At 37.3% G+C, this 22,651-nt stretch overlaps 1 non-coding gene across 1 annotated transcript; it reads left to right on the top strand.

The window, feature by feature from the left end:
• Positions 1–382: 382 nt before the first annotated feature.
• Positions 383–456, top strand: TRNAV-AAC (transfer RNA valine (anticodon AAC)). The gene has a single exon. It is a non-coding gene; the product is annotated as a tRNA-Val (tRNA).
• Positions 457–22,651: the final 22,195 nt, after the last annotated feature.

Consider the following 22,651-nt stretch of genomic DNA (forward strand, 5'->3'; position numbering starts at 1 on the left):
GTTTTCTCAGCTCCTTTTTAGAAACCACTTGCATTGATTTCTTGTGGCTTAAATAAATTAACACAAACTTGGTAGTTTTAAACAACAGAACTCTGTTTACTTCTGGAGGCCAGAAGTTGAAGATCAAGGTGTTAACAGGGCCCTACTCCCTCAGAGGCTGTGAGGACAATATATTCCTTGCCTTGTCCAGTTTCTGGTTGCCGTTGGCATTCCTTGGCTCGTAGCCACATCACTGCTGTCTCTGCTTCTGTCTTCACATGGCCGCCTTCTCTCTGTGTAATCTCCATGTGCTGCATGCTTATTAGGATGTTTGTTGTAGGATTTAGGGCCCACCAGGAAAATCCAGGGTGATCTCCTCATTGCAAAATCCTTAACTTGGAGGGGGTGGGTATAGTTCAGTGGTAGAGTGTGTGCTTAACATGCACAAGGTCCTGGGTTCAATCCCCAGTACATCCATTAAAAAAAAAAAAAGATTCTTATCTTAATTAGACCTGCAAAGACCCCTTGTCCAAATAAGGTAACATTCATAGGTTCTGGAGATTAGGATATGAAGATATCTTTTGCAGGGCAACCATTCAACTCACTATACCTCTCTTCTACCTGCTACTCTCTTAAATAAATTTGATGACATTTCTTGTCTGATGATCTACTTTCTGTCTTCCTTATTGATTCTATGTACATATTTATATACAGTACATATATATACATGTGTGTGTGTGTGGGTATTTTCTTTGTAACCATGTCCTAGATTATTAGGAATAAGAGATAAATGTATGTAGTCAGTTAATAATCTTGACTCTGGTGTATACAATTTATTTCATAAAAATTTGTATTAGGTAGTCTCTGTGTAAAATCAAATTAAGCTAAAGTTTGGAACATATAGAAAAAGTATATAAAAGAGATTAACTTATAGTTTATGTTTCTCTTTCTCTCTCTCTCTCCCTTATTCCATTTTAGCCTCTTCCATCATGGCTCCCCAAATATTCAGATTCTCCATGCTTCCCATAAGCATTCAGCAGTTTATCTAACACCTCCCATTTAAGATAGGAACGAAATAATAGAAAGGACATGTTACTACCTTATCCAAAGCTGATCATTTTGATATTTTTCTGGCTGTTATTTAAAAAAAATATTTTCAGGTCTTTCTCATGATTATGACTGCAGTTTTCCTTCTGACTAGTGATAGCAATAGGTGGCATAGACACTGCCCACTTCTTCAACTTTGTTGTTGGCCAGGATTACTAATAGTCATATCACTTTTTCTCAATAAACCTAGACACAGATTCAGAATTATTTTCAATGAAATATAACATCCATGCAGTCATTACTGACTTACTGCAGCTGGCATATGAGTTGGAAATTGATTGCCATCTCTGCCCTAAACTCTCTACAGATTTCGTGACTTCAGTATAATTTATCACTATATGTATCTCCCAGTGGTGTAATTTTGATACATCTTCTGCTCTAACGAAATTAGAGGAGGCAGTAGAATGTAGTTGAAAAAAGCACTGAATTGGGAGTCAAAAGGCTTAGGTTCTAATTCTGTTTCTATATTAATTACTTGTGTTGTATCAGATAAATTAGCCTTCTAGAGCTCAAGTTTCTCACTTGAGCGATAAAGCAATTTGACTATGATCATTTCTAGGATACTTTCCAGCTCTGGAATCTTTTAATAGTATTTTAATAATATTTAATAGTATTTTAATAATAACACTAGATAGTTGCACTTAAATGTTCTGTCATTACTGAGAACTCAGCGTGTCAAAAATTTTAACCCAATGCTCTAAAAGGATCTTTGCTTCTTAGAGTCTGTATTTCTAGTAACTTGCATTCTAAACTTAAATCTTTTAGTTAGTCTGGGCTCCTTTTTTATTACATTTAATATTTTATCACTCATCATGTCCAATAAATTCTCCCTTAGGAAGACTTTTGCAACTGTCCCCCTTATTTTTGCATATCAGATCACTACTTTGATACAAAAATCCATGTTCCCTATAAACCTGACCTCTTTGGCCTTCAATTCACCTTATGTACCTTATAAATTCAATATCCTTATTTATTTTCACAGTGTAAATTTCCTGCTCAAAACCTTTGGTGATTTTTCCCTTGCCAATATGATAAAATCAGAACTTTTAGTCTGCAATTCAAAGTCGTCAGTATTCTGCCTATGATTTAATTTTGTTAACCTGAAACAGAATATTGTTTCACCTCACTGTTCCATCCACTATCATCTAGTCATCTACCAACTTCCTTAGTGCAAATATTCAAGAAAGAGAATTTGATTGGTCCAGCCCAGCCTCTAGGTCTGTTGTTCACCCTCAGTTTAATTAGTGATAACTGGGGACCCAAGGACTATTGGAGAAGAAAGAATATTCTCTTGGAAGAGGGTAAAATTAGTATCTTTAATAAATCCTTAGAATTAAAGATTATGTAAGGACCAAACCTAAAACTATAGGAAATCCAAAATGTAAATAAAACATTCAAATCATATACAGATCATCAATCATCTGAAATATTTTTTCCTTTCTCTCAAGCTTCTATCACTGAGCACAGTCTGTTAGTCAGATGACTTGGAGTCATGCTCCGGAGTTAGACAAACACGCATTTCAAATACATTTCATATATTAGCTGTTTATCTTTGGGAATATACTTAATCTAAGTATATTAAAGTTTACTCATCTGTAAAATAAGGTAACAAGAATTACTAATACTTTTTTAAGGCACCATTCTAAATGTCTTTCATATGGTAACCAGTTAATCTTCACAGTCCAATGAAGTAGGTCCTACTTTACAGATAAGGAAACTAAGGTACAGGGAAGCTGAGCAACTTACTCATGATGGTTAATAATGAATGGAGACACAGTGTTTGAACTTAGAAAGTTGGATTACAGAACCTGGATTCTTAGTTGTTATATAATATCTGTGCCCAACAAATAGAATTTTATAGGTGTTAACTGTTATATTAGTTGCCGTCCATTTAACCTACTAAATATCTGTTCCATTCTCTCTACATCCACTCATCACGTCTTACCTGGATGGTGAAGAAGCCCCTGAGAGCAGAAGCCTCATCCTTCTTTAATTGACACCCCTCTTAGGATTTTCCAAAGCACTTTAACATGTCACTTCCCTGTTCAGAATTTTCCAGTGGCATGCCTCAATTACTTGACATACGTGGCCTACAATGAGCCTTCCCAGCCCTATCACTCCTCTCCCATCCCCACCCCAAAAACTTTTATGTGGTTCCTGGAAGAGGTCAGTTTCTCTTATGTTTAAAGGAGGGACAATACCACATGCTCTTATAATTTTGCATATTATTTTCTCTGGCTGAAATGCTATCACCAACCTTGTCCACCTGTCAAAGGGGATCAAAAGGTACAAATTTGCAGTTATAAAATAAATGGTTCCTGTGGATATAATGTACAGCATAGTGACTATAGTTAATAATAATATATTACATATTTGAAAGTTGCTGAGAATAGATCTTAAAAGTCCTCTTCACAAGAATAAAATTGTTTTGTAACTATGTATGACAGCTGTTATCTAGAGTTATTGTAGTGATCATTTTGCAATATATACAAATATCAAATCATTATGTTGGGCACCTAAAACTAGTATAATGTTATATGTCAGTTACATCTCAGTAAAAAATTTAAAAAAGGCTATTTAACTTTCAAACTGCCCTGCCACCTCTCTTTTGACATGGTCTCTGATTCCTCAGAATAGACTAGAACATTTATGCTCTGCTCTGATGCCTTTGAACACTAACACTACATACATTACATTTATGTATACAATGAATGTTTGTATTTCTATACCCTTACTGTATGGTAAATACTGTCTCAGTCTTTTGGGGCTGCTATAACAAAAATACTCAGAGGCTAAGCAGTTTATAAACAACAAAAATTTGATTTTTTTTTCAGTTCTGGACACTGGGAAGTCCAAGATCAAGGTGGTGGCAGATTTGATGTCTGGTGAGTTTTTACTTCCTGGTTGCCATCTTTTTGCTGTACCCACTTATGCCAGAAAGGTTCAAGGGATCTCTCTGGAGCCTTCTTAAAAGGGCACTAACCCATTCATGAGTGCTGCACCCTCATGACCTAATCACCTCCCAGAGGCCCAACCTCCAAATACTATCACCTTGAGCATTAGGATTTAACATATGAATTTGCAGGGGTCGGGGGTGGCACAAACATTCAGTTCATAGCAAGTATCTTGAGGGTAATGATGATGACTGTTCATCTTTGTATTTCTAGTATCTATCACAGTGCTCTACATACAATAGGCACTAATTATATCTTGACTGAATTTCATTCTCTCCATATCACTTAGAAAAATGTCAAAGCCTCCATAACACTCATAATAACTCAAAGCCTCCTTCCCACTAGTTTTAATTTTAATCTGATACTTTTTAGAAATTCAGGCATTTTAACTTCTTGAAAACATTGAAAATTCCTTTGGAAAAAGAAAAAACAGCTGGGTCTACTAATAAATGCTGATCTCTAATTACTGAGCTAGTTCTAACATTTTATCAAATTGACTTAAAACCCACTGGGGAACTTGGTTGGGAGTAACAAGAGAGGACAGAGGTGGGTGCTCCTAGGCTGATCACTGGTCTGATATGCACTGGACACTCTGGCTGCCCAGGAATGCTCACCACATCCAGACTTTGCTCTCTGAATCATAGCTACTCCTTTCCTGTCCAATCATGATGTGAATATTTTCCGTGGTTCACTAATGGATCCTAACATCACGTACTGCACAGACTGACCTGGGCACATAGCAGTCAGGCCTGGAGATCTGCTGGTGCCCTCAAGTTTAATGTAAGGGGAAAGTGGCAGTGTAGTAGATTCAGAGACAATTATTTTATTGAAGAAGCAATGCTAAGAGTCAAATAGAAAAAAAAAAAACTAGAAATCCCAAATGGGATCCAAATAATAGGAATCAGCAGGAAAGAAAAGGCAACAGGAAACAGGGCATATGGAAGAAATGCCATGTGGTCCAATCTTCTGCTGCTGGACAGACCTGACTGCTTATAATGGCTGTAGCGCACACCTGCTTGATGATGCCACCTGATTCCTGATCCACAAGATGTTTCAACCTCACTTAATAAGAATTTTAACACATGGGGATGAAAGTATTAACATATATTAACATTAGCCTTGGGACTAAAGTTGAAAACTTTTATTCTTTCTCCTTCACCATTCGTTTTACTGTGAGCCTATTAGTAAGAAGAGTGGGTAATTTATGTGAATAAAGTAATCATGATATTTTTTTCTACCTCATCTTTTGTCATTAAAAAAATTATTGTCTCCTGGCCCCATCTCAACTTACTGATAAGTGGAATTATATAGAAGTATCAATAAATTAAGTTTGCAGATTCCTGAGATTAACTATAGGTGACTGATACTGATCAGAAGATCTAATATTAAAACAGAACAACGGAAGTGAACTTGGGAGAGAATAAAACTTTTACTATTTCCCTTCCCCAGTTGTCTTTGCTATCTGAGATCATCTCTTCAAGGTGGCCTAACACTGAGTGGCCAGCCTGATCGTCCTGTTGCTTTTGAATATCCCAGCCTATCATTCTTAAGGAAATTATTAAGGTCTGTAAGTATCTCTGAGTCCAGCTACAGCTTTCTTTATAGACGAATATAGACTGAGAAAGGTACAGAATACATGTTTCCCACTGGAAATATTTAATTAACTTGTTATTTCTTCAGAATAATTTAAATTTGGTGCCAAAGACCAAAGAATGAAATAAGGGCTTTGAAAAATATAGAAATTTTTCTTTCTTTTGCCTTTATTACATGGGTTACCATGGAAATGAAAGGACTTACAACTGACAGAAAACCAGAGAAGGCATGGTAGTACCAGGGATTATAATAACCTTGTGAAAGTTTTCCTTTCAGAGATAGGGTCAGCTAGGACAACTGACTAACACACTGTGTGGTGGACACAAAATAGCCAGTAAAATTCCTAAGGTTTTTCAAAGCAAATAGTGTCTGTCTCTCACCAAAGATACAAACACAAAATACTTCCCAAGTCTTGTTCATTGTACTTCCTAAACATCTCCAGAATTCGTTGATCTTTATTATTTCCCTATTTCTGCTTCCTTTACCCAAGCCCTCATTATTTCTTGTTTGGATTCCTGTGATGGCCTCCTTACTAGACTTCTTGCTTTCAGTTGTGCCTCTAAATCTATTCTGTGCATAACTGTCAGCAACTCTGTTCATGGCCATCATGCTTAGATTTTTTAATTTCCAATATCCTTCAGAATAAGCTTCAAAATCTTTAACTTGACATACTAGGAAGACTCTTCATGATCTGACACCTGTGTGCCTTTGCAACATCATATGCTACCACTTTCCTTCCTTATACTCATCTGCTTAGCAAATACTGATTATTTGTCAGGCACTGTTCTAGGTGCTGGGAATATACTGGTGATCATTTTCAGTTTCTAGAATGATTCCTGTTTGCTCTCACCTCTGGACCTATGCACAAGTTCCTCTCTCTCAGGAACTCCCTTCTTCCTTGCAAGTGTACCTTCTGCTAAGCGCTCTTCTGCCTTACCTCTAGTAAACCTTCCCTGTTCTGTAGGCTGAATGAGGTGACATTCTGGGTCATCTCAAATTACCCTTACCCCTTGTGCATATCACACTACATTTTTTTCACTTCTCCATCTGCTCCCCAGGGTATAAACTCCTTAAAGCAATGTATCTTATTAATTTTTGTATCTCCAAGACAGTGCCTTGAATATTATAGGTATTTTTTATGGCAGATCCTTTGGAAAATCTTCAAATGGGTACTGAGATCCTAAGTCCTTCCTAGTCATGATGTTGCCTTCTCATGGGAGCAGATGAATCTGATACATTTTGATCATTGTTTTTAAAGCAAATTATGCAAAGTTGGCTGTGCACTTTTATGAAAGATATGAGCAAAAATAGAGAATCTTTCCCCAGCCCTGCAAGGCATTGGCACCTAGCTGGCACTGTAACTGAGTCTTCAAAAGACCATTACACCATTCTCTCAAGCTGATTGCTTCAGGATGGTGGGGGACATAGGAAAACTAGGGAATACCATGAGCATGAGCCCACTGCCATACCTCATTTGTTGTGAAGTGAGTTCCTTGATCAGAAACAATGCTGTGTGGGATACCATGATGGTGGATAAGATATTCTGTAGTTGGCAGATGGTAGTTTTGCCAGAAACTTTTCATTGAGGGAAGGCAAATCCATATCCAGTGTTTATTCCAGTAAGAACAAAACTCTGCCCCTTCCATGATGGAAGGGATGCAATGTTATCAACCTTCTACCAAACAGCTGGCTGATTACCCCAGGGGATGGTGCCATATCAGGAATTCAGTGTTGGTCTCTGCTGCTAGCAAATTGGGTACCCAGCAGTGGCTGTAGCCAGGTTGGCCTTGGTGAGTGGAAATCCATGTTGCTGAGCCCATGTATAACCCCTGTGTATCCCTGTTACTATGGCCAGTGTTTTCATGAGCCCAATGAGTGATGATAGGGGTTGGCGGGGGAAAGAGACTGATATCCATAGAATAGGTCATCCTATCCACTTGATTTTTAAAATCTTCCTCTGCTGAGGTCATCCTTTGGTGAACATTCACATAGGACACAAATATCTTCAGGATTTTTGCCCGTTCACAGAGGTCTGATAATTGGTCATATTTGGTTTTGGTCCAAAACATCCGTGGAGAAATTTGGTCTGTGCCAAAAGGTCCTTGATATTTGGTCCTGTTCAAAATCATTTCATGGACATTCTGGGGCGAACCAGATTTTAATCTTTTGGCATGGAGCAAATGTCTTATGGACATTTTGGACCAGACCAAATAAGGCTGCTAATCATTTGTTCAACCAGTGAAACCACATCTGGTAAGGCAATTGGAGTCACCACATCTATAAGCTTACAATAATCTACTGGCATTCTTTTAGATTCATCTATGTTTTATGTAAGACAGCCAAGTGAGTTGAATGGGGAAGTAGTGGAAATCATCATCTCTGCATCTTTCATGTCCTTTCTTCATGGTAGCACTAATCTCTGCAACCCCTCAAGGAAGGTGTATTGCTTTCAGTTTAATATTTTCCTAAGTAAAGGTAGATCTAGTGGCTTCCACTAGACCTTCCCCACCCTAGTAACCCTTACTGCACAAGTCAGGAAAACATTGTGAGAATTCTGCGAGTTGTTGACTGTATCTGTTCTAATTATGTGTTCCAAAAATAGGAAAATAACTACTGGATAATTTTGGGGACCCACTGGGTCCACTGTGAGATGGACCTGAGCTAAGACTTCATTGACCACCTGACTTCCATAAGACTCTACTTTGGGGACCACAGTGATGTTTTGGGTCTCCAGAAATTAGTGTCAGTTCAGCGCCAATTTCTAGTAGTCCTGGAAAGATGTGATTATTTCCTATTCTTCGGTGCCCAGGTTCCCTGGTAAGGAGCTATAGGTCCCTGTGGGAAAAACTAGGAGAAAGATTAACAGTATGCATTTTTGACAGTTTATTGAGGTCCTTCCTCAGCAGAATTTGGCCTCCCCTTCATTCAGGGGGTTCTGGGTCTATAAACTGGCTCAAGTCTGGGAAATGATTAAGAGACTGTGACTCTGTTTTTGTGAATCAGTTTAGATTTTTATTCAAATGACTTAGAATTTTCTTGCTTATACAGATAGTGTAAGAATTTAGTAGATTTCCTGTTTATTTCTCTTTTAGAAATACCGTGATCAACTAGCCAATGCCATAGGTCTGTCCAAGTGAGACTATTCTGATTGCTGCTTTGACTCTGTGGTCCATTATGGTAATCACACCCACCTTGCCTTTGGTGGCTGAGTGCCTTCACTTGTCCCCTGCCCTCCTCGGGATCCAGTTACTCCTACTGCATTTACGTTTCCAAGATCAATGATTACAGTTCCCACTGTAAGGTCTGGCTTAAAGAGAGGAGTGACCACAGAGCTATTCATGAATGCTAGAGTTCCACTCACAAATTTACTTCTCACAGTTCTGGTGAGAGGTATGCGTTCTGGTGACTCCCAGAGTGAATAAGTCTTAAATGACAAATCCATTGTAAACTTCCAGTTGCTCTAAGCCTTTGAATTCCTTCCCTACATTAAACTAAGGCAGGTCTGTTGCCGAGTCCAAACTTGTTATGCTCGCCCCACGACAGGCCAATAAATCGGGAGACAAGGTATTGGGGTAAGGAATAGCAACTTTATTCGGAAAGCCGGCAGACCGAGAGGATGGCCGACTAATGTCTTGGAGAACCATCCTCTTCTAGTCAGAATACAAGCTCCTTTTATACAAACAAAACAAAACAAAACAAGGGAGAGGGTGTGGTTGATTGCTGCAATCTTCTTGCTGCAGGCATTCTTTGTTCTTGCAGCCGTCCCTGCGGGCCAGGTCATTGTGTCCCTGTAAACCTCCAACAAAACAAAGGTTATTCTCTACTACAGGTCAGCATTTTGAACTCACTCATTGTGGACCACCTTTTGGTCCATGTTTCAGCCAGCCAACCAACCAACCAGACTGTTAGAACTCTTTCTAACTCCCCAAGCTGCAACATCACTAAATACAAAATCTCTGTTTAGTGAGTATGTATCAATCAATTCAGCCTGATTCAATTTTATATTCCTTCTACCATTATCCCACATCTTAATATTCATTCCCACAAACATTCCTTGGATTTCTGTTTACAGTAACTAGAAAACTAGTTAAGTTTTGTTTTGGTTTGGTCTTTGTGAGTGTGGCACACCTCTCATAGGTCACATTTTATACCTCACTGTTAAGGGCTTTCTGAGACTTAAGTCTAGTTATAGGTTTAGAAGCAAAGAGGTGTGGTAGTAGTAGGTCCTGAGGAGACTAAGCCTTGTTTTCGTGGTAACTGCCTCAGGGGAGGCCATTACAGTTTCCTCTGGCAAAGCAGAGTTAATCTCCTCAAACAGGGATGGAGAGATCTCTTCCACTGGGGTTGGAGAGGTTGCTTTTACTCATCAGAATTTCGGGGCTCAATACCCCCAACATCATCAGAATCTTCCCACATATCCGCATTCTAACTTTCAGGATCACACCCTTCCCAATCAATGCCTCCACTTTAACAGCAGACACCCTGTGGGGTTGGGAGTTCATTGTCATTCAGCCAGTTGTGGAATACAGTTCTGAGTTTGATTTTCAGCAATTTCAGCCCTGTGGCTACAGGAGATAAGGGTCACCTTCAGGGCATATAGAAGCTTTCAGGTCATTTGTGTGGCACTTACTATTTGTCTAATTTATTCTTTAATTTGACAAATGCCTGTTGAATGTCACCCATTTGGCAGCTAGGCACATGGCATACTTCAGTGAATGAAAAGACAAAGGCACCTTTTGTGGAGCTGACGTTCTAGTATATAAGTGAATTGCCAATTTTAATACAGTTTTGGATTTATTTAAGTTTATTCCAAAATTTGAAAAAAAGTTAATGACGGCTCTTGCATAGGCATGCCCAACAAGCAGATACTACATGACGTCAACCTATAGACACAACTCCATCAAGTTGTTACTCAAATGAGACTCAAGTTTGACAGGATGTCAGCAGTTTCATTGTTATCAGTAATCAGTGTCTAGAACTCATTTATTGCCCTAAGCATGCTGTTGAGTGAGCCTGTGTAAACATCTATGTGGCCACCAACGTTAAGCTCCTTGGTCTTGACTCCATCTCTACTGTGTACCTAGACTCTTGCCTCTGTTCTGCCTTTGCACTTCATTTGTTGCTGGTGATGGATTACAGCCCTGAACCCCAGCCAAGTTGTCTGGGCCAATGAACCTCACTAGTCTTGCCAGCCCTTTCTCTCTGGGGGATCTGGATCGTATCTCAGTGTTCTCTCCGCAGCCCACTGGCTAAGACCCCTTTAAAACCCAGACAACCCTTCCCACTCCAATCATAAAACTGTCATCCATTAGATAATAACATTTCCCACATAACCAATTTCTGGTGCCATGCTCCCACCTGGCTTATTTGAAATGATGACAACATTAAGCTAGACTGGACTCAAGTTTGGTGTGTCCCCTTAGAAGCTGAAATTGGGGGGAGTGCTATCCATCAGGCTGGCCCTGTCCCCACAACCTTGGCTTACTTCCCTGTCTCCTACAAGTCTACATCTGAGGTTCTCTTCTGGGTCGGCTGCCAAGGCCAGTCAGATGATAATACAAAAGAGTAAGAATTCTCAGCATTCTGTTGAGTTTACTTTTCTAAACAGTTCTTTGTATTTTAATACATCATAATCACAATTATCAGTAACATTTTATCCTTTCTGCAGCAGATTAGACCTCCTGCAAAATAATGATTTTCAAAAATTATCTAAGATTCAGATGCTTCACCAAATGTTTATACTTTTGTGCAAGCAATATGGTCCTATTCCAACATACCGTTCAGAGTGCAGATCAGTGTTTCTTCTAACTTCAACAGTGATAAATATCTATTAATCCTCCACTATGTTTATGGCACCATCCCAAGTACTGCTATAACTATTTTTCCTTTCCAGGAAAAATAAATTCAAATATGGAATAAGAAGCTCAAACTCTTGAAACTGGACTGACTTTGCTTCTTACAAATTCAACATGCTACAGCCGTGTGCTTAAATCTGATTAAAACAGAATGATGAAAAAAAACATTATTATTTGGGGGAAAAATACTATCTGAATAAATAGCTGAAGTGAAAACTGTCTCTAAAAATCATAGCATTTAATATGTAGAGACTATAAATTAAGTTACACATTCCTGTGCTATTTTGTGACACGGTCAATTCAGAGTACCTTAGCATTAATCTTGAAGACATTTAAAGATGCTCACTTTTCCTATTCTTTTCCTTTGAAAGTACATGTGAACCTTCTTTGCAGCAAAAATCTCATAGTATGTACTTCTTTTTGATATACCATTTCTGTCACATGATGTCTGGAATAAATCAACTTTGACTTTTTAGATTAAAAATGTTGTTCCAGAATTTTAGCAGTTTTATCACATATTTACATTTTTTAATGCTTTTACGATAATAAAGGTAAATGCAGAGACAAAAGTTTTGTATGTGCATAGGATAGAAACCAGGCCAATTATGTCACTATCAAACTTTTTTCAGAAGACTTCTAATTTTAATTGCATGCTTGAATACCTAGAACTTTTTGGCTTTTGTTTCTCAAATATTTATTAGTAGAAAGCAGATTGAAATGCAAGATACACCAGATAAATCTTCTTAATGATTTTACATAGCTATGTGATGATATCCGAATTAGAATATCAATCTTTTGGTTTTATACTTCAAATGTTACATCTGTGAACATAAAAACCAAATGACTTTTACTTTCCAGGGGAAAAAAATCTTGCTCAAATACTAATAACTGATCCAATTTTTATATCATTCTTACACTATTCCAGCATATTTCCTACAGTATTTTGCTCTATATGACTTTCTGACCTAGACATTTATGTTTAAAGATAGTATTTTATAGATCAAAACATAGTTACCTTAGAGAGAAATAAGTTTCGAATAGTGCCAGAAGCAAGTAAATGGAAAATAGGATTATATGATAGACATTTCTGCAGTTTAGTGAGCTAAACTCTCATAGTTAAAGGTTATTTACACAGATTGGCAAAGGTTCCCAGTTTCATTAACAATTCTCCATTTTTAATAAAATCCCTGCTTTCCTCGTAATTCACTGGATGAGAAGTAACTTGAGAAAGCTACTTCCCATATAATCACTTCTTACTCAGTAATGTTAATTAATGAGTAATAATTTTGTTTGTTGAGACACATACCGTGAAGTTCAGATGCAGGTTACTCTTTGTCCAAACTAATTAGTTAAATAAGAATGGGTTGTAATGATCAATTATCAGAGGTAATACCAGCAAATGTTTCATCAGCTTTATGTAAAACAGACTGCATGAAAGTTAAATAAGTTGAAGAATCCTTTAATAGGAACTGAAGCACTAACAACTGGCATTTAGTGAGTTCTTGCTGTATGTTTGGTATTTTGCTAAGCACATTATATACTTTATTTTATTTAATTGTCACAAAACCCTATCAAGTATGTGCTATTGTCCTTATTTTAATGTTGCGGAAGCGGTCGCTGTAAGGGAAAGTACCATGCTTAAGGACAAACAGCTACCAGGTGGGGAATTGGAGACCCTGAGCGGGTAATCTGACTCAACTTCCTCTGTTTCAGTGGCATTTTGCTTCTGTCTCTCTTACACAAGTGTGTCTTGTCTTCTTTGCTAACTCATAAGCTCGTTGAAGGGAAAAGACCATCTCTTGTTAAATTTTTAAGTTCATTACTTGGGTGCAGTAAGGATCTACAAATATTTGCTGGAAGGAACATCAGTAAAAATGTAGTGATAATACTATAATGATTGATAGTAATAGTTATCATTTTTTACTTTTTAAGAGTTAAATATGGTCACCAATGTGATTGGTTCACTTGATTGTTGCCTAATGTATTTTAAATGTCCAATATATTAGGTTGATTCTGTTATTATTGATTTGATTACAAAGTCATTTGCTATTCTGAGGTAAACAAAATGTCCCTAAGTTCCCTGATACAGTTTTGCTGCCAAGGAGTGAAAACTTTTATTCAACAAATATTTATTGAGCATCTACTGTGTGCCAAGTGCTATTGAAGCAGCTGGCGATACAGTGGTGAACAAGAAAGATAAGGTCTCCGTTACTATGAAGCTTAAATTCTAGTGTCTGAGGGTGGGGTGGAGGTTGGGGTGAAAGGGGAAACACATTAGTTAATATCAATCTGTCACAATTTGTATGTGATGATGCTTCTACAGAGTACATGGCACATAGCAGGGACTGGATGTACATTACACATCTGCTTCATGCTGGAACCGTTAGTCTCAAAACTTTTTAATCTTAAGAATGCAGGTAAACAGAAGATCCAAGCTTGCACAGAAAAGCAGCAGCGTTAAAAATGTGATTTATGTGTCTTAGCTTTCAATTCAGAGATATGACATTCTAAAAGACAATTAACTCACATAAAGCATTTATTTTACTGTTAACTCTTTTGGCATTACACTGTATTAATGGTGTTAGTTTTAAATAAGAAAGCACTCTGTTCATTTTACTAATGCATATTAGTAAATATGCATTATTAGGGATATTTTTACATGTATTAAATTTGAGTCCTATTGTATTATTTATTGTGAATATTATAGAACATTTGAAAATGGTTTTAAGTACAAGGACTTTGCTTTGAAAAAACCATATTATAACTTTTAAATATGTAGAGTAAATCTCTTACCTTTACAGTTATTTGTATTTTTAAAGAGTCCTATATGAAGATTCTTTTTCTTCGCCTTACTTAATATATTCATTCCTTCAACAAATACATATTGAGGTCACAGCATTGGGGAAAAAACAGAATTCTGCCTTCAAAGAGCTTACTTTCTTGTGAGAGAGAAAGAAAATAAATAAAATAAAGCAATACATTATAGAATATGTTAAAAGATGGCAAAAGCTATGGAATAAAATAAAACGGGAAAGGGGGCAGAGTGTTCTGAGAAACATTTACAACTTTAAATAAATATTGTTCTGCTTCAGTTTTTGAATTAATGAACTACAGGGTTTCCGTGCTAGTTTTTATGTCTACCATCCCACCTCCTCATGCAAATACATTCTTTATGCTGCCCTCTATAGACTGCATCACTAGGCACCCTCTCTTCCCGGCTACCTTCCTGGCTTCCAGTCAAGTTCATCCAATTGATGGCAAAGTAGGAGATGGGAAAGCAGAAAGAGAGATAAGTAGGGGTGTTTATCCCTCCTTTCTCAACTTCACCATAATTCTAGTAATGTCTGTGTTCCTCGACAGCCACTGCTTATCACTGGGTACCCCGCTGTCCACAGTTCCACCTCTTACCAAACTTTCTGTCTCTGCACTTTAGTTCTATTCGGTTGATAACGGTGTCTCACTTTTGCTAGCTTCTATGTAATTGACCTTCCCTTGAGGGTGCAGTTTATCCTGCCCACACACTGGTAAATAGTCCTTTCATTAAACTCTCTTGGGTAAAAACCCTTTGAAGTATGCCATCACCTTTTGGCTATGATCCTGACAGCTCCTAAACTACTTCAGAAGAGACATAGAACAAACTATTGGTCATAGTAAAACCCTCCAAAAACTGAAGACACTCATTGTAGCATCATATTCAGTAGCAAATAAATTATGAACAACATATATAACCATAAAGTAAATGATTAGTAAATGATGTTATATTGACATGATAAAGTATTGTTTGCCTCTACAGTGAGACTTAAAACTGTAGAAAACATGGAAATAGAAATAATTATTAGAATAGGGTGTATCTACTCCAGCATTGCAGCTATGTAAAAGTAAGACAATCTTTGGATAAGAACTAAAAGGTAATAGGTAAATATGAAGAGAATTATATCTGGGTAGTAGAATCTACTTGACTGTTTTTAATGTTGGAAGTTTATATCATTAAAAATTAAAATTAAATACTTTATGAGTATCAGTATTAGGATATTAAAATATTATGCTTATGTAAACTAGGATAAGTACTCCAGGCAAAGGAAAAGCAATTACTAAGTTCTCAAATTATTCTTCTTACATATTAATTCTAAATCCTAGCTATAAATTATTAACACACCCTGACTTCCAAGGTTGAAATAAGTTTTTAAAAAAATAAAAAAAATATTATTTTATGAGTAGTTTCTGATGGCTTGTGTTCAAGGCACAATCTCTTAAATAATCAGCTTTAGAATCAAGCATAAGCGAGGAAAACTGGTTAATACTGGGCAACTGTATTAGATAAACTGGTTCTTAGCCTTGCAATGTGTATTCAACAGTTTTTATTTCCATTTACCTCTCTTCTAAAATACTCAGATTTCAGATTTCAACTTAATGCACTCAGAATCATGAGACTGATCCCATGACTGGGTGTTAAGGAAGAAAAAAATGAGAGGAATGAGTCAATTATATGAATTTCAGGTATATTTTAGATTTCTTGATCAAGAATTTATAAACAAATCTGATTCTTAAGGAAACACTCTTAAGACAGAATTCTGAAAAGTGATATCCATTGTATATGGAAAATTGAGATATTCTGATGAAATGCCAATGGTAAAAGTCCAAGTGGCCATGCTTAAACACATCACAACCTGAGGTCTGGTTGCTTGATGTTTTAAATTAATTCACTTTTAGTTATTTTACTTCCCACTCAATAGCAAGATACAGTATTATATATTTTTGGTAATATCCTAGTATTGTTCTAAGTGTGGGACAATGACTTTATCTTCTTCATCAGTTGTCACCTTTGAGGTGTCCAGAATCATCAAACAGCAAATTGTCATACTCTTGATGTAGAAGGAATACTGATTTATTTTAGTAGAGATTGCATCAGATGACCTAATCAGTGTCATCCAACTCTAATTTCAGTGAACCAAAAAAAAAATGTTTTTGCTTCTGACAGTCGTCTCTGTGAATGAGGTAACTTACCATAATACGTGATGAAGAGGAGTAAAAAGACCAAAGGTACTGAGAGGGATGTAATATGTATGTTGCATTTTAATGTTACAGGACTAAACAGGGAGTTATTTTTCCTACTTACTATTTTCTGATGCTTTTAGCAAACTTACTTGTTCTCCTGTTCATTCTTTATATGAGTACAAATTCTCTTACTTAGAAAACTCTTATTAGGTTGGATTTTTTCACTTCAGTTGTATTTTCTGCCAAACTGACCAACTGAGACAAATTTCTCTTAATGCAAATCCAGTTAAATTTTTAAAATATAAATTATTCATTAATAGTGGTCAATATTTACCATATATTTCTGTGTATTTTTTTTACCAGGTACCCAATTGCAACATACAAATCTATGCAAATAATGCAGAATATATAGAATAGGAATATAAAGTACTAGTAATGCTTCCTTGTCCTTGCCATGTGCTTATATTGCATTATGATCTCTAAATAGGAGAAATAAGAAAAAGAATTTAATAGCAGGATACTGAAAAACTCAAAAGAAAATCAGAATTTTGAAATTCTGAAAACCAATTTCTTTACTAACAGTAATTTTTTTAACTTAACTACATTGTAAAGGGTAACAAATAGGTTGAATATTAAGTGGCAGAAAAACCAAATTTTACTTATTCTTCAAATTTTGCATGCTTTTGCTAATCACAAAAGACAAAAGAATTACCATAGTAATTATGCTACTGGCTAGGACCCTGGTTCATTGAGCCTAGAATCCTGTCCCTGGTGTATGATAGCAATGGATAGTTTGTTGATGAATAAATTTGTTCTACTTTCCAACAACCATAAATATATCAGGAATCTAGCCAGAAGATGTCCCAAGTTATTTTATTACTCATTGTAGACCTATGATATTAAATATTAAGTATGAAGCTGATTCGTTTTATTTATTTATTTTTCCATTTATTGAGCCCTTATTCTGTGTCTGGTAGATTATCTTTGATTTATTCATAATCTCTTCCCAAACCCCCTTGTGATTGGATCTCTTGCAAGGAACACCAAATATTTGATGAGTCGTTGGGCTATTCCTTCCCATCCTCTGGAGGGAAGTTCCAAGGATATTTTAATATATTTAATATTTTATTTAAATCACTCCTGATATATGTTTATATACACACAAGCTCTCCTGAACGTATAACTTAATGTAATTAATTGTTAACACTTTATTGATACCTTTATGCATGTATAGGCAGTTCTAGGTTGTAACAGGCCCATCGGAGTACTGGACCTACAGAGAGAACTTGTCTCAGATTCCATTCTGGAACTGTATTACTATAGACTGCTAATAAATTATCCCACAAGAGGTCACCAAAGCTCCAATTTTTTTTTTGGAGTGTGACTTTTCTGACTTCGTTTTTCTTGCAAAAGAATTGAAAAAGATTTTGTTTCTTGGTTTTCTGCCTGCTCAGTAGGCAGATCCGCCAGTCTGCTCCAATTATACACGAAAGTAAGTCACTGAGAAGCAGGGTTTAGTTAGGGGCAAAGCAGCTTAAGGTAGTTTGTAGCCAGCCATTACACAGGCCCTCCATTGGGTGGGTATCCACTGAAGGGACTAATATGAAAAAAAGGGGGAACACAACCAGGCACCTTCTGAGCTCAATAACTAAGTTCCTTTAGTCATAAATGAGACCCTTTTAAAGGCTTTGGTTGACATTCCAGGTTCTTGCTCATACCAGGACGATAGAAAAGAAGACTAAACTCAAGAAATACCTGCTGGGAGAAGATTGAATAAAGAAATACTAAAAGTACTTTCAGTGGTGGAAAATTGCTGCTAAATCTAACTACTTCTTGGGAGGATTTTTAGACTCAAGCAGATTCCTGTAAAGAATTTGGTTTAAAACAATGTGTTCTTTTAGGACAACCTTTATTTTCTTCACAGTAAACATGAATATTAAAAGACATTAAAAATTATGTTTTAGAGAAAAGCAAGCTTAAATCTTAAGGATATTTCCACCATTACAAGCATGTAACCCTAATATAAATATGAGATCTTTCTTTAATTTCTCCATTTCCCAGATCTCAGACAAAATAATGTTTGTTTTAGTACCTTTGAGTAGTAACATTGGCTGTATATCTCTCTAGCCAGGATCACTGGTTGCATTTTTCTTAATGGGTTATATTATATAGGGCTGGGAATACAGTCAGAACCTTCTCCATCTTTTCACTTCCCTTCTTTAAGTGGGGAATATGTAACTTAAAATTTTGGGATTTAAATATATATGAAAAGAGAAATTTTACTGTTGTGAATCAAGTGTTTGAACATTCTCATGTTTTCTTATGAATAAAGAAAATCAGATTTGTAAAGATGAAAAGTTCTGTAAAGATGCCAATTCTATGAACATAAAAGGATTTGGACAAGATGATTTCTCTGATCCTTTCCAGCAGGAAAATATAACAACTCTATTTAAATTCCATATTTTGAATTATAAAATGTCCATTTCTATTTCAACGAGATTGCTTTAGGTGCAGGGCTTTTCTTATTTGAATAGTTGTCTTGCTGTGCACGATGGCTCAGGAGTTAAAATTCAGATCCTGAAAATCTAATTTTCTGCAGTTACTGAGAGTTTTCATGATTTCCTTGGCTTTTTTTACTCAGTGTGTATTTCCAATCTCTGTGTTAATGAACACACTGTTTCATGAAATGCTTTTATAATACGGTTCACATAATTCTTCATTTCGTTTTGGAGGTGGGAGGCTCTTATACTTGTATCAAAGATGTTCATGAACTAAAAGGCCCAAGTAAATAATAATACAGGGATACTGATTTCTATTTGATTTGAACCATCACCCAGAAAAATGGATAAACAGAACAGTCTAGCCAGGACAGCAGGAGCGAACCAGTCATAATATACGAAAAAGCAAATTGCAGTTTCAGTATCTCAAAGAATCACACATTTAGCCTTTTTAAATACCACTCCCACTTACTCCATCACCCTGGGCTGGTGCTAGCTCACAAGGCACATTAGTTGTCCCAGTTTACTCCTAGTAAGGCCTGGGTAGGCATAACTGGAGATTTCAAATACGTGTTCACAAATAAGCAAATCACTGACAGCTGAAATGACATTGGCTGAAAAGTATTAGGACTGCATGATCCCTCACTCACTTACCTCGTGCCTGACCCTGAGTTCTGTGCTTTACGACAAACACTTTCCTAGTCTTTGCACTCAAGTAGTTCACAGCATAGTTGGGGAAAGGAGGCAAGAACATAGACAACTACAGTATTGCATCTATACTAAGGCATTCTTTTTTTTTTTTTCTCAGTTTCACATCTCAGAAATCAGGTTGCATGTTCCAATTCACAGCACCTTACAAATGCTGTTGGCAAGGCAGCAGTCATAAGTAGTCTTGGCTTATGTGGGTGAGAACTTGGTCACCACTGTTTACGTTGTCTTCCCTTCACTGATACGCACTGTGTTGACACTGTATGAGCTGAGCTAACTGCCATTTAAAATGCTTTTCAAAATTCACTATAATTCAGCATTAGAATGAAAAGGTATTGTGTGCAGAAAGGCTAGAAACAGTGCAGTGGGATGTCTATTTGGTATCAATGAGGTAATTATCATTGGAGAGATGAACCCTGTTTTTTACTTTCTTGTAAATTAATGAAATGCCTGATGGGTCCTAAAAATGGAAAATACTTACGAGTTAAATTTGTTGTGTAAGGTGGTGTGAGTGATGTACGTGCAAAGGATTGCCGGTCACATGTGGTCTCTGGACCAGCAGCATCAGCATCATCAGGGAACTTGTGAAAAATGCAGAATCTCAGGCTGCATCCCAGACATACAAAATCAGAAACCACATTTTAAAAAGATTCCCAGGTGATTCAGATGCACATTAAAGTCTGAGAAATCCTGGTATCACATGCCAAGTCCTTCAACTAAAGGCATGAGGGATTGCCTAATCCGTTTGAAGAGATGGAAGAAATTTTGAAACAGGGAGTTGATGTGATCAATTCCTTTGTCATGCAGGACTATCATTCAGGTGTCAAACACCAATATCAGAAACTTTCTGCTAAGTTTGAACAGCAGCTGCTTAACTTTCTGTGACATGTGATTTGATTGAATAAAAACTGAGACTATTATTTGGTTAAATAAGTAAGACTAAAAAACTGGACTGTTTGATATATCTCAAAATTGTAAGAAAAGAATTCTTTCAATATGTATGAAATGAAAATTCTAAGTTATAAGAAAGCTGTGTTGTAATTTTATTGACAGCTTTTTTGGTTCCTTAGCATTCCGGAATAACAGTGTATCTCGTAATTGATGGTGTCTTAGACTTGATGAAAAGCAGCACAATACAGTGTGCTGCTATAGCAGCAAGAAGCAGGGACTGCTCTAGAGCAGGTAGGAGACCATCTCTTGTCACTGGGGAAGGCTTATTGCCTTGGGCACAAGCTAGTCAGGTGAAGAAGCCAGGCAAGTGGAGTAGGGTGCAGAAAGGGGAGTGTTCAAAAAAGAGAGAATAACAAGTGCAAAGGCAACGAGGCTGCTGGGCAAGAAGCAGAAGAAGAAATTGAACCACTTTTTTTCTAGGAACGGGGTATAGATGCAGGCAGAGGATGCTGGATTGGCAGCTTTGCCTTAGCTACAGGGTTACAGAACAAAGGCAGAGGGAAGTACCATCATACCTCCAAGGGGGCTTTGATAACTAACAGCTCCCAAGCCCACAGGGAGAACTGATTTTGCCTGGGACCTATTTTCTGTTAAATGAGGTTCAGGGACAAATTTTACTCTTGTTGGAATTTCCTGAGTGAGTTTGGCCCCCACTTAAGGAATTGAAGCATTGGTTTTGATAGCTATAGGTGAGGTTCTCAACTCTGCACAGTATAGTCACCCCGAGTGATGCCTGGGTCTCACTCACAGAAATTCTGAGTTAACTGCCTGGGGAGAAATATGGGCATTGGAATTCTTTACCTTCTCCCTCTGTGATGCTACTGTGCAGCTTATTTTAAAAATACAGGCTTAGGGTCAGAATGAGTTAGGGTAGATGAGCAGCAGGTCAGCAGTAAACGTGGACTTCAGCGCCCTTGAGGCCACAAAGACACTAAACCATGTTCAAACCCTTGCCCTTTTGGGTGAAAGCAGTTATTTGGGCAGATATTGTGGGGAAATGGGGGATGAATTTCTGCCATTATCTTATGAGTCTCTGGATTCATTAAACATCTTTGATCATCTTGAAACCGACTCATACTAGGATAACATCTTTTTCCTGACACCAAATGTGTGTTTTGAAAGTAAAAAACTATCATTTATGTCCTTAGATATGCATTTCCCGTGGCAGCCCCCAAGGTGGCGCTGCTGAACTGGCTGTTGTATCGCGGTTTGGAAATGGTAGAGGTTGTGGTGCTATTTCTTCTTTTTCACAAGAAGTAAGCGGCTCTTGCAAGGCCAGAAAATAGCCTAAAATTGATGTCTGCGTATTTCTGCAGAGGCTTTGAGCTCAAAGAGGACATATGCATGCTGGATAAGGAAGTAGACACTCGTGCATAATGAAAGTACACTGGTGGCATCTCTGCTACCTCTTGCCACAAATATGATTCCTGTTGGTTAACCTATCTCAGTTAAAGCAGTGAGAAAGGCAGCTCAGTGAGGAGCTTGAGTGAATGCACACAATGCTGGCTATAGGGATTTGAGCCAAAGTATGGGGTGGACATCATCTAGAATGAAAAGAGTAGTGTGTTTTCAGAGACTGAGGATAATAGTAGGCAGCAGGTTACAGATAGCCTGTTCTCTCAACAAGTTGTGTACAGTGCTGGGGGTGTCAGGTGGGGCTCCTCTGATAATGTCTGCTCACGTGGGATCCAGCTTGGGGTAAGTGGCTATCTGGGCTAACTATTTACACCTGTTCTTCAAAGCTATGTGATGCCTTCTTCTATTATAGGCTGCCCATGGAAGTTTATTATTTTGAAGACAGATTTCTAGTTCAACTCGTGGAATACTCTTTGCTTGGGGGGGCGGGGGCTGAGGCATTGAGGCTATTATAACAGTCTCCCAACTTGTCTCCCTGCTTCCAGCCCTTCCCACCACAACTCTACTCTTAACACAGTAGTCAAAATGATCACTTAAGAGAGTGAGTCAAATCATGCCTTCTCTACTCAAAATCTTTTTATGCCACCTCTACTCA

The sequence above is a fragment of the Vicugna pacos genome, chromosome 8, assembly GCF_048564905.1.
Source record: "Vicugna pacos chromosome 8, VicPac4, whole genome shotgun sequence".
Taxonomy (NCBI): domain Eukaryota; kingdom Metazoa; phylum Chordata; class Mammalia; order Artiodactyla; family Camelidae; genus Vicugna; species Vicugna pacos.